Below are 11,047 nucleotides of genomic sequence, written 5' to 3'. Positions count from 1 at the left end.
GATTTGAGGCAATTTTTTTATGGTGTGTACCTACTTCATTGTAAAAGAATAAAATGTGTAAAGAGAAACAGCTGTATTTTTGTTTGCAAACTGTGTAAGTTATTTTGCTGATATAAAATAACAATAGCTTATTTTAGAACCATACTACTTTCTTAAAATTCAACAACCCACTTTTTAAATGCATCAAAGTTATAGCAGTTTCCATTTAAGACTTGGCCAGAGCAAAAGATTCAAGCAATGGATTACTCAGCTCAAACAACAGCTAACTAACATGCTAGGACCAAGCTTTGGAGCAAGGGAGCATACCTAGATGAAAAGTAACTTTTTACTTAAAATATACCAAATTGCCCTCTGGCTCAGGTAACGTCTATTTCCACACTCATCGACCTGTATATGATCTCCTAACTTCAATTTCTCTTTTCTTAACGGACTGATTTGGATGGACTTGTTGAGAATGATGTCCCTCAGCATTCAAGTAGAGACCAGAAATAACCACAGTGTTCCTCTCCAAAAAAATCTTAGATTCTGGAGCTGTTGGTCCATTGGCAACTTCAGCAATGACCTTGGCCTTGACTCTGAGTGCACTGGATTTGGTCAACTGCTTCTCATTGTTCTCAGGAATCAGTATGTCACAGTCTGCTTCCAAGATGCTTCCTTCCTAAGGCTTTGCCTTGGAGAAGCCCAGGATTGATCTATGTTGTAATCTGAAGTCTTTTAGTAACTTTGGGTCAATGCCATCTGAATTTCAGGTGCTCCCATTAGATTTACCAACATAAGACATTTAGCACCAGTATGGCGTAAATACACAAGCCCCACTGTCAAATCCCTGAATAATATGTTTTATCTCCAAATCTTGGTATCACACCTAAAATGGTCATTTAATAAGTTTCATTGAGAAAGTTTTCAATCCCATGGAAAATACCATGGCCAGTAGCAATGAAACATCTGTGGATACCACCCTGACTGATGGGTTACCAGTAACAACAGGCATGTGCATGGCTAACTAAGTACATGCCTAACGAAGTGCCCTATGGTACCACCACAGGTATCAACAATCCAGAAGATGTCTCATTCTCCTGTGCCCCTAACTGGAGAAGGCACATCAATGACAAGATCAATAAAGCCCTTCTTTGGTGAACTTCTCTGTGATCTGTTCCAATTCATTATCAGCATGGTTCTTAGGATTGACCTTAACACCAGCTTTAGCACCCCCAAATAGCACATCAACCACAGCACATTTATACATCATCAGACAAATGAAAGCTTTTATTTTATCCACATTCACATCTTCGCTGTAATAAATATTCCCTTTGCAGGACATGCAGTGCTGCCTATGCTGGGCCTGGTAGCCCTCAGTGACCTCCCAGGAGCCACTGTTGCCCATGATGAGGAAGAAGAGGATGAGCATGTGGTTGCAGGGCTCAGTGACTCTCCAGATGTTATACACAGGTCCTGCCTCTGTTCCTCACTCTCCTAGGTCTTGATGTCTTCCATCAGCTCATCCTCCAGGATGCTGGTGCCACCACCTTAGAAGCCCTCCAAAATCTTGAAGAAGCTAAGGTTGAATCGCGGTTGCTATGGTTGCTATCGCCCTGTTGGACGGTGGCTGCAGAGGCCAGAGCGTGTGTGGGCGGTGTGGAAGGGTTGAGGGAGGGCTGCACTCTCGGAGTCCTTGAGGCTGGCTGCCTTCTAAGCTTCCTGTCTTGCTCGCTACCCTTTTGGTTCCTGCCACTGGCCACCTGATCTTGAGGAGCTGGCTCAGTCTGCTGCAGCCAAACAACTCTTGGAAACAGAGGGGTGGAACATGCATGCCATTAGGGCCTGGGCCTCCTCCTATCTCTGCCTACCATCTGGGCCTGGAGCAGCAGTGGAGTTCTCCCTTCAATTTTCAGGTATGTTTTCTTTCATTTTGAGGTATCTTGTGATGTATAGAAACTCTAGTTTGCATTTATTTTCTTTCTTCACTTTCAGAATATTAACCTATAGTCTTAAGGCTTTCATCATTTCTGTTGGGAAATCAGTTTCAGTCTAAGATTTGCTCCATGGAAGGCAGGTTCACCCTTACTTATTTCCCTGGTCAAAGTACAAATGGAGGCCCTTAACCCAAAGCTCACTCTTTTCCCACCCTTGGGTCATTCATGAACTGGGAGAGCCTGTGCATGCTTCATAATTCAGCATGCACAATGGAGCTCCTTGCACACACCTCAGGCCTACACACTTGTGAGAGGAGGACTGTGAGACCTGAAAATGGACCTGAGGCTGTTTGGGCAGGAAATTCAAGTCCCTGATCTTTGGCATATGGTTTATGGAGCATTCTGGCTGTGGGTGGGTAGATGAACTGAACTCTGCAGGACCTGCACCTTGTGAAAAATGGAGGTTGGGAAGGAGACCAGACAAGCCCCAAAACACATGTCCAGTTCTGGGTGGCAATTGCCTGTGTCTAAAGGTAGTACTGCTATCTGCCTGGGTTCTTGGACTCTTTAATCAATAGAAATTGATAAGAAGCCAGACAAGAAATTCAGGCAAAGCTTCACTGGGACTCATGCTGTAGCAGGAGAGAGGGAAAACATGTAACAGTTGCCCTTGCTCATTTCCTAAGCAGGGGCTGGGGGGCAAGCTGATCCCTTAAATGGGGTGAAGGTATAGATGGACCTGGGGGTCAGGCAGGAGGGGTGGCTTTAGGTGGTCTGCCACCCTTGGTGGTGCTGTTTTCAGGGATCATGCATAGTACCCTGTTTTTATTCCCAGTACCTCAGAAGTGGCAGTTGGGTTTTAGTCTTTTTATATTTTGTTGCTCAGTTTTCCCCAACTAGACATGTGCACAGTTGTTTTTGTCCCTTGTAGTTTCTTTGTATTCTGTTGCTGGAGGAGATGAATTTCTGGGTGTAAGCACTGCAGCAGAGGGTCCCAGATCCCTGGTCTCATCCTGTATCAGTGCTATTTAAATGTGGTTTGTGTTTCGTCTCAGTCGATTTTAAAATTTTTCTTTCTGTCTTTAGTTTTTGGTAGTTTATTATGATTGTGTAGGCATAGTTTCTTTTGTATTTAACCTATTGGAGGTTCCTGGTGGTTACTAAACTACTCTCTTTTATCTCCAAACCTACCCTTATGCTTTGTGATGTGCGTAATATGAAAAAAAAGAGTGTATTTATTTTTTGACGTCAACTCCTCTGCAGTTGTGGCACTAAAGGGAGGTTACTTGCTGTTTCTGTTAGCATCACCCCAGCAATAGCTGGGCTTCCACTTTCAGCTTTTTCTCAGCACTCCTGGTACTAGGCTTCCCATGCCCTCTCAGACATAGCAGCAGCAAGAAAGCTTCCCTTCCTAGCTCTGTAAGACCCTCTCTCTGAGCTCCTGAGATGGCAGCACAGATCAGTAGCCCCCTCCTTCAGGATCTGAGTCCCAGCTTGGAGAGGAGAATCTTCTTCAGGCTTTAAGTTGTCAGTGATCCAGCCTCTTCTCTTTGTTCCCTTAGCTCTAATTCCTATGATTACTATCTCTGTATCACAATAATGTTCCTTTTGCTTTTCCAGTTTTTCAACTTAACTACATTGTCATATTAAATTATATTGCTCTGTTCCATTCTGCCTGTCCTCTCTTTCTACAACTCTAAATGTATATATCTTACCATTTCCAACAAGACTTTGATGATTTTATGCTGTATTTCTTAATTTTTTGACTTTGTCTTTCAGTCAGGATATTTTCTGTTGACCCACATACTAGTTTCATTAATAATCTCTCTTTCTGTTTCTAATCTGCTTAATTTTGGTTATTTTGTATTTCAATTCTAGAGTTTCTTTTTTTCTTGAATGTAGTTTTCTAGAGACATTCTCCATTTTGCCATATATTTCCTTGCACACGTTAAAGTTATTTAAAAATGCATATCAAAATAGATAACAAGTGTTACCAAGGATGTGGTGAAAAGGGAACCCTTGTGCAGTGTTTCTGGGAATGTAAATTAGTACAGTCATGATAGAAAACAGTGTGGAGAGCCCTCAAAATAATGAAAAATAGGACTGACATGTAATAAAGCATCCTACTTCTGGGTATATCTCCAAAGGAAGTGAAATCACTATTTTGAAGAGATATCTGCACTCCGGCTTCATTGCAGCATTATTCTCAATAGCCAAGACATGGAAATACCCTAAGTGTGTGCCAGTGAATGAATAGATAAAGAAAGTATAGCATATCTATACAATGGAATATTATACAGCAATAAAAAGAAGGAAATCCTACCATTTGTGACAATGTGCATAGACCTAGAGGGCATTATGCTAAGTGAAATAAGTCAGATAGAGAAAGAGTTAAATTCCATAGGCTCTCACTTATGTATAAAATCTAAAAACGCTGAACTCATAGAGGAGGTTGGTTGTTGCTGAGGGCTGGCAGTTGGGGAAGATGAGATATTCATCCAAAGGTAAAAATTTCCAATTATAAGATGAATAAATTCTGAGGACCTAATGTATAGCATGTGACTAGTTAACACTATTATATTCTTTACTTTTTCTGAAAGTAGATCTTAAATGTTCTCAACACACACACACAAAATGGCAATTATGTGAGGTAATGGATGTGTTAATTAACCTTTATCATTGTAATTATTTTGCAATATTTATGTATATCAAATCATCCTATTGAGTGTTTTAAACTCATATGGTATTATTTGTCAATTATAAAAAACTAGGAAAAAGCAAACATTTATTGAACAAATGAATGAATATTAAAACACACTGTCTAGTATCTGAGATCTTCAGTGGTTCTGTTACTTTTTTTAATTTTATTTTTAATTTAATTTTATTTTTCTATTACTCAATGAATTTATCACATCTGTAGTTGTATAATGATCATAACAATCCAGTTTCACAGGATTTCCATCCCACAACCCAAGCACAGCCCCCTACCCCCCAAACTGTCTCCTCCGGAGACCATAAATTTTTCAATGTCTGTGGGTCAGCATCTGTTCTGAAAAGAAGTTCAGTCTGTCTTTTTTTTTCAGATTCCACATGTCAGTGAAAGCATTGGATGTTGGTGTCTCATTGTATGGATGACTTCACTTAGCATGATAATTTCTAGGTCCATCCATGTTGCTAAAAATGCTGGTATTTCATTCATTTTAATGGCCGAGTAATATTCCATTGTGTATATGTACCACATCTTCTGGATCCACTCCTCTGTCGATGGACATTTAGGTTGTTTCCATGTCTTGGCTATTGTAAATTGTGCTGCAATGAACATCAGAGTACACGTGTCTTTGCGAGTCATGGTTTTCTCTGGATAGATGCCCAGGAGTGGGATTGCTGGATCAAATGATAGTTCTATTTTTAGTTTTCTGAGGAATCTCCATACTGTTTTCCATAGTGGTTGCACCAATTTACAATCCCCCCAGCAGTGTAATAGTGTTTCTTTTTCTCCACACCCTCTCCAGCACTTATTGTTTGTAGACTTTTTGATGATGGCCCTTCTGGCTGGTGTAAGGTGGTACCTCATAGTGGTTTTGATTTGCATTTCTCTAATAATGAGTGATGTTGAACATCTCTTCATGTGTGTTTTGGCCATCTGTATGTCTTTTTTTTAAAAATTTTTTTTATTTTCCCACTGTACAGCAAGGGGATCAGGTTATCCTTACATGTATACATTACAATTACAGTTTTTCCCCCACCCTTTGTTCTGTTGCAACATGAGTATCTTGACAAAGTTCTCAATGCTATTCAGCAGGATCTCCTTGTAAATCTATTCTAAGTTGTGTCTGATAAGCCCAAGCTCCCGATCCCTCCCACTCCCTCCCCCTCCCATCAGGCAACCACAAGTCTCTTCTCCAAGTCCATGATTTTCTTTTCTGAGGAGATGTTCATTTGTGCTGGATATTAGATTCCAGTTATAAGTGATATCATATGGTATTTGTCTTTGTCTTTCTGGCTCATTTCATTCAGGATGAGAGTCTCTAGTTCCATCCATGTTGCTACAAATGGCATTATGTCATTCTTTTTATGGCTGAGTAGTATTCCATTGTGTATATATACCCCATCTTCTGAATCCAATCATCTGTCGATGGACATTTGGGTTGTTTCCATGTCCTGGCTCTTGTGAATAGTGCTGCAATGAACATGCGGGTGCATGTGTATCTTTTAAGTAGAGCTTTGTCCGGATAGATGCCCAAGAGTGGGATTGCGGGGTCATATGGAAGTTCTATGTATAGATACCTATGTATAGATACCTATGTATAGGTATCTCCAAACTGTTCTCCATAGTGGCCATACCAGTTCACATTCCCACCAACAGTGCAGGAGGGTTCCCTCTTCTCCACAGCCCCTCCAGCACTTGTCATTTGTGGATTTATTAATGATGGCCATTCTGACTGGTGTGAGGTGGTATCTCATGGTAGTTTTGATTTGCATTTCTCTAATAATCAGGGATGTTGAGCATTTTTTCATGTGTTTGCTGGCCATCTGTGTATCTTCCTTGGAGAAATGTCTATTCAGGTCTTTTGCCCATTTTTCCATTGATTGATTGGCTTTTTTGCTGTTGGGTTATATAAGTTGTTTATATCTTCTAGAGATTAAGCCCTTGTCGGTTGCATCATTTGAAACTATTTTCTCCCATTCTGAAAGTTGTCTTTTTGTTTTCTTTTTGGTTTCCTCTGCTGTGCAAAAGCTTTTCAGTTTGATGAGGTCCCATGGGTTTATTTTTGCTCTAATTTCTACTGCTTTGGGAGACTGACCTGAGAAAATATTCATGATGTTGATGTCAGAGAGTGTTTTGCCTATGTTTTCTTCTAGGAGTTTAATGGTGTCCTGTCGTATATTTAAGTCTTTCAGCCATTTTGAGTTTATTTTTGTGCATGGTGTGAGGGTGTGTTCTAGTTTCCTTGCTTTGCATGCAGCTGTCCAGGCTTCCCAGCAATGCTTGCTGAATAGACTTTCTTTTTCCCATTTTATGTTCTTGCCTCCCTTGTCAAAGATGAATTGACCATAGGTGTTAGGGTTTATTTCCGGATTCTCTATTCTGTTCCATTGGTCTGTCTGTCTGTTTTGATACCAGTACCACACTGTTTTGATGACTGTGGCTTTGTAGTATTTCTTGAAGTCTGGGAGAGTTATGCCTCCTGCTTGGTTTTTGTTTCTCAGGATTGCTTTGGCGATTCTGGGTCTTTTGTGGTTCCATATAAATGTTTGGATTGTTTGTTCTAGTTCTGTGAACAATGTCATGGGTAATTTGATAGGGATTGCATTGAATCTGTAGATTGCTTTGGGTAGGATGGCCATTTTCACAATATTGATTTTTCCAATCCAGGAACATGGAATATCTTTCCATTTCTTTACATCTTCTTTGATTTCTTTGATTAAAGTTTTATAGTTCTCGGCATATAGGTCCTTTACCTCCTTGGTCAGGTGTATTCCGAGGTATTTGATTTTGTGAGGTACAATTTTAAAAGGTATCATTTTTTTGTATTCCTTTTCTAATGTTTCATTGCTGGTATACAGAAATGCAACTGACTTCTGAATGTTAATCTTATATCCTGCTACTTTGCTGAATTGATTAATCAGTTCAAGTAGTTTTGGGGTTGAGTCCTTAGGGTTTTCTAGGTATAGTATCATGTCCTCTGCATACAGTGACAGTTTGATCTCTTCTCTTCCTATATGGATGCCTTTTATTTCTTTTGTTTGTCTAATTGCTGTGGCTAGGACTTCCAAAACGATGTTGAAGAGAGTGGTGAGAGTGGGCATCCCTGTCTTGTTCCAGATTTGAGTGAGAAGGCTTTCAGTTTTTCCCCATTGAGTATTATATTTGCTGTGGTTTTATCATAAATGGCTTTGATTATATTCAGGAATGTTCCCTCTATACCCACTTTGGCAAGGGTCTTGATCATGAATGGATGTTGAACTTTGTCAAATGCTTTTTCTGCGTCTATTGAGATGATCATATGATTTTTGACCTTTTTTTTGTTAATGTGGTGTATGATGCTGATTGATTTGCGTATGTTGAACCATCCTTGTGAACCTGGGATGAACCCAACCTGGTCATGGTGTATAATTTTTTTGGTATGTATGTCTTCTTTGGAGAACTGTCTGTTTAGACCTTCTGCCCATTTTTTATGGGGTTGTTTGTTTTTTTGGTATGGAGCTGCAGAAGGTGTTTATAAATTTTGGAGATTAATCCCTTGTCAGTCGATTCACTTGCTAAGATTTTCTCCCATTCTGTGGGATGTCTTTTTGTGTTGTTTAGGGTTTCCTTTGCTGTGCAGAAACTTTGAAGTTTTATTAGCTCCCATTTGTTTATTTTTGTTTTTGTTGTCAGTACTCTGAGGGGTGGATCTGAGAAGATGTTGCTGTCATTTATGTCAGAGAGTGTTTGGCCCATGTTTTCCTCTAAGAGTTTGATAGTGTCTGGTCTTATATCTAGGTCTTTAATCCATTTGAAGTTTATTTTTGTGTATGGTGTTAGGGAGTGTTCTAATTTCATTCTTTTCCATGTGGCTGTCCAGTTTTCCCAGCACCACTTATTGAACAAGCTGTCTTTTCTCCATTGTATGTTCTTGCCTCCTTTGTCAGTGATTCTGTCTTGATGGTCTTTTTTCTTCTTCCTTTGGTCATTGGTCATGTCTTAAGGAATACTTACCATTTTAAGAAATGACTAAAAATGGCTGATTTTATCTTACTCTGGAAAAAAATGACTTTTGCTTTTGCAGGCAGAGTCAAATCATCTTAATCCAGTCTGTCATTGAACTGTTTCAAAACTGTGTTTCCAAATCGTTGTGAGGACTGTTCTGTTTCTTGTTTAGTATTGCTCCCTGTTAAACTTTTACCCCATTATTTTAATATCCTTTAATAATTTCTTAACTCATTCATTCCTTCTTTAATAGTTTGCATTCTTCTTCAAGTAGGGTCTTTCCTTTTTCCTGTCTCTGTATCTCTGTCTCTCTCCCTACTTTCTCAGTACAGACTCAGGGGTTCTTATTTTGGATTATAATCAATTACTATAATTATTTATCATTATGCTCAAATCATCTTAATATATGCCCAGTTGTTTCCCCTTTAAGTTGACTTGTTTTTCTTTATGCTATGTTCCATCATTGTTTAATCACTTACCTTTATACCACAAAAAGGCTCATCTTGTACTTTCCTTGCCATAGTCCTGAATCAGTCTTTATTCTAAGGTACTCTAGTTCCTTTAAATGGAAAATAGCATTTAGGAAACAAGATCTGGGTACTTGGTGAGCATATTAGTACTGTTAAGTCATGGCACCTATTTTACCAGATATAAATTAAAAAATGTATTTGTGTGTGTAGTTATAAACATCTGTATAAGCATATTATATAAACATACAGATATATCTTCTACCTTTTCATATTTGCTCTTCCTTTTTTTTTCAGCCACATGTGTGGCATATGGAAGTCCTTGGGCTAGGGATTGAATTGGAGCCGCAGCTGGTGGCCTACACCACAACCACAGCAAGGTGGGAACCAAACTGCATCCATTACCTAAGCCACAGCTTGCGGCAATGCCAGATCCTTAACCCACTGAGCAAGGCCCAAGGACTGAATCCTCAGAAATACTAGGTTGGTTTCTTAACCCACTGAACCAAAACAGGAACTCTGATATTTGGTATTCTCTTTTCTAACAGTAAGACCCTTGGCTCCTGTTTGTCTCCAAAAATCCGGAATACATCGAAAGGCATTTCAGAATTTTTGACCCACACCATAGTGAGAAACCTATTAACTAGCTCTCAGTAGTTATTTACCATTATTATTATTCTTTTAGGATTTAAATAAACTTTTGCAGAAGTTATTTTTATAAATAACTATTTAGAATTGTTATTTACAGAAAAATTTAAAAGGCAGTATAGTTTTCATGTTCCCTGCATCCAGTTATACCTGTTAACATCTTACATTAATACAATATATTGTTAGAATGAAACAATATTGATAAATTATTAACTGATCTCCATACTTTTAAATTCAAATTTCTTTAGTTTTTATGTAATGGTCTTTTTGTCGTTCCATGATCCTATCCAGAGACACCACACTATATTGAGTTGTCTGTGTTGCCATAGGATTCACATGGTTGTGACAGTTTTCTCAGGCTTTTCTTGTTTGTGATCACCTTGACAGGTTTAATAGTACTGGTCAGATATTTTTGAAGAATGTCCCTAAATTTGAGCTTGTCTGATGTTTTCATCATAGTTTGATCAGGGTTATAGGTTTTGGGGACCAAGACCACAGAGGTTAAGTATCATTTTCTTTCTTTCTTTCTTTTTTTTTTTTTTTTTTTGCTTTTTAGGACCACACCATCAGCATATGGAGGTTCCCAGGCTAGGGGTCAAATCGGAGCTACAGCTACTGGCCTATGCCACAGCCACAGCAATGCCAGATCTGAGCTGCATATGCAACCTACACCACAGCTCATGGCAATGCCGGATCCTTAACCCACTGAGCAAGGCCAGGGATCTAACCCACAAACTCATGGTTCCTAGTCGGATTTGTTTCCACTGCACCACAATGGAAACTCCTTAAGTACCATTTTCATCACATAATATCAGTACACACTATCAACATAATTTATCACTGTTATAGATAAATTATGTGTATACACATGGATTAGAATGCACAAATCTATTTCCTTGCTATCAACTGAGCAGTCCCATGTCTCAGGTAGTGTTTCTCAGAAGTATCCACTGTAAGTTACTTTTTCCTCCAAGTTGGCTCTGTTTTTGTTTTCATATTGTACCCTTAGGAAGGAAGTCACTAAGTGCAGCTCACAGATATGGAATGAGGAGATATACTTTATCTCCTTGAGGGTAGAGTGTTTTCATAAATTATTTGTAATTCTTCTATGTGGGAGATGTTTCTTCTCTATTTATTTGTCTGTTTAGTCATTTATTTATATCACTATGGTCTCATACATTTTGTGTTTTAAATACAGCACTAGTTTATTTATTGCTCAGATTGTTCTGGCTTTGGTCACTGAGACCTTTTTCAATTGGCTGCTATACTCCTTTGACAGTCACCCATCATTGTGTGTGTGTGTGTGTGTGTGTGTGTGTGTGTGT

At 39.0% G+C, this 11,047-nt stretch overlaps 1 pseudogene; it reads right to left on the bottom strand.

The window, feature by feature from the left end:
• Positions 1-379: 379 nt before the first annotated feature.
• LOC100627368 (glutamate dehydrogenase 1, mitochondrial-like) lies at positions 380-2,161 on the bottom strand (annotated as a pseudogene).
• Positions 2,162-11,047: the final 8,886 nt, after the last annotated feature.

Source organism: Sus scrofa, chromosome 5, assembly GCF_054392235.1.
Source record: "Sus scrofa isolate SSC_HxYL_T2T_F1_AM1 chromosome 5, Sscrofa_HxYL_maternal_Yorkshire_Landrace_v2.0, whole genome shotgun sequence".
Classification (NCBI taxonomy): Eukaryota; Metazoa; Chordata; class Mammalia; order Artiodactyla; family Suidae; genus Sus; species Sus scrofa.
Note: the sequence above shows the minus strand (reverse complement) of the source record. Positions and strands in the feature narration are given on the sequence as shown.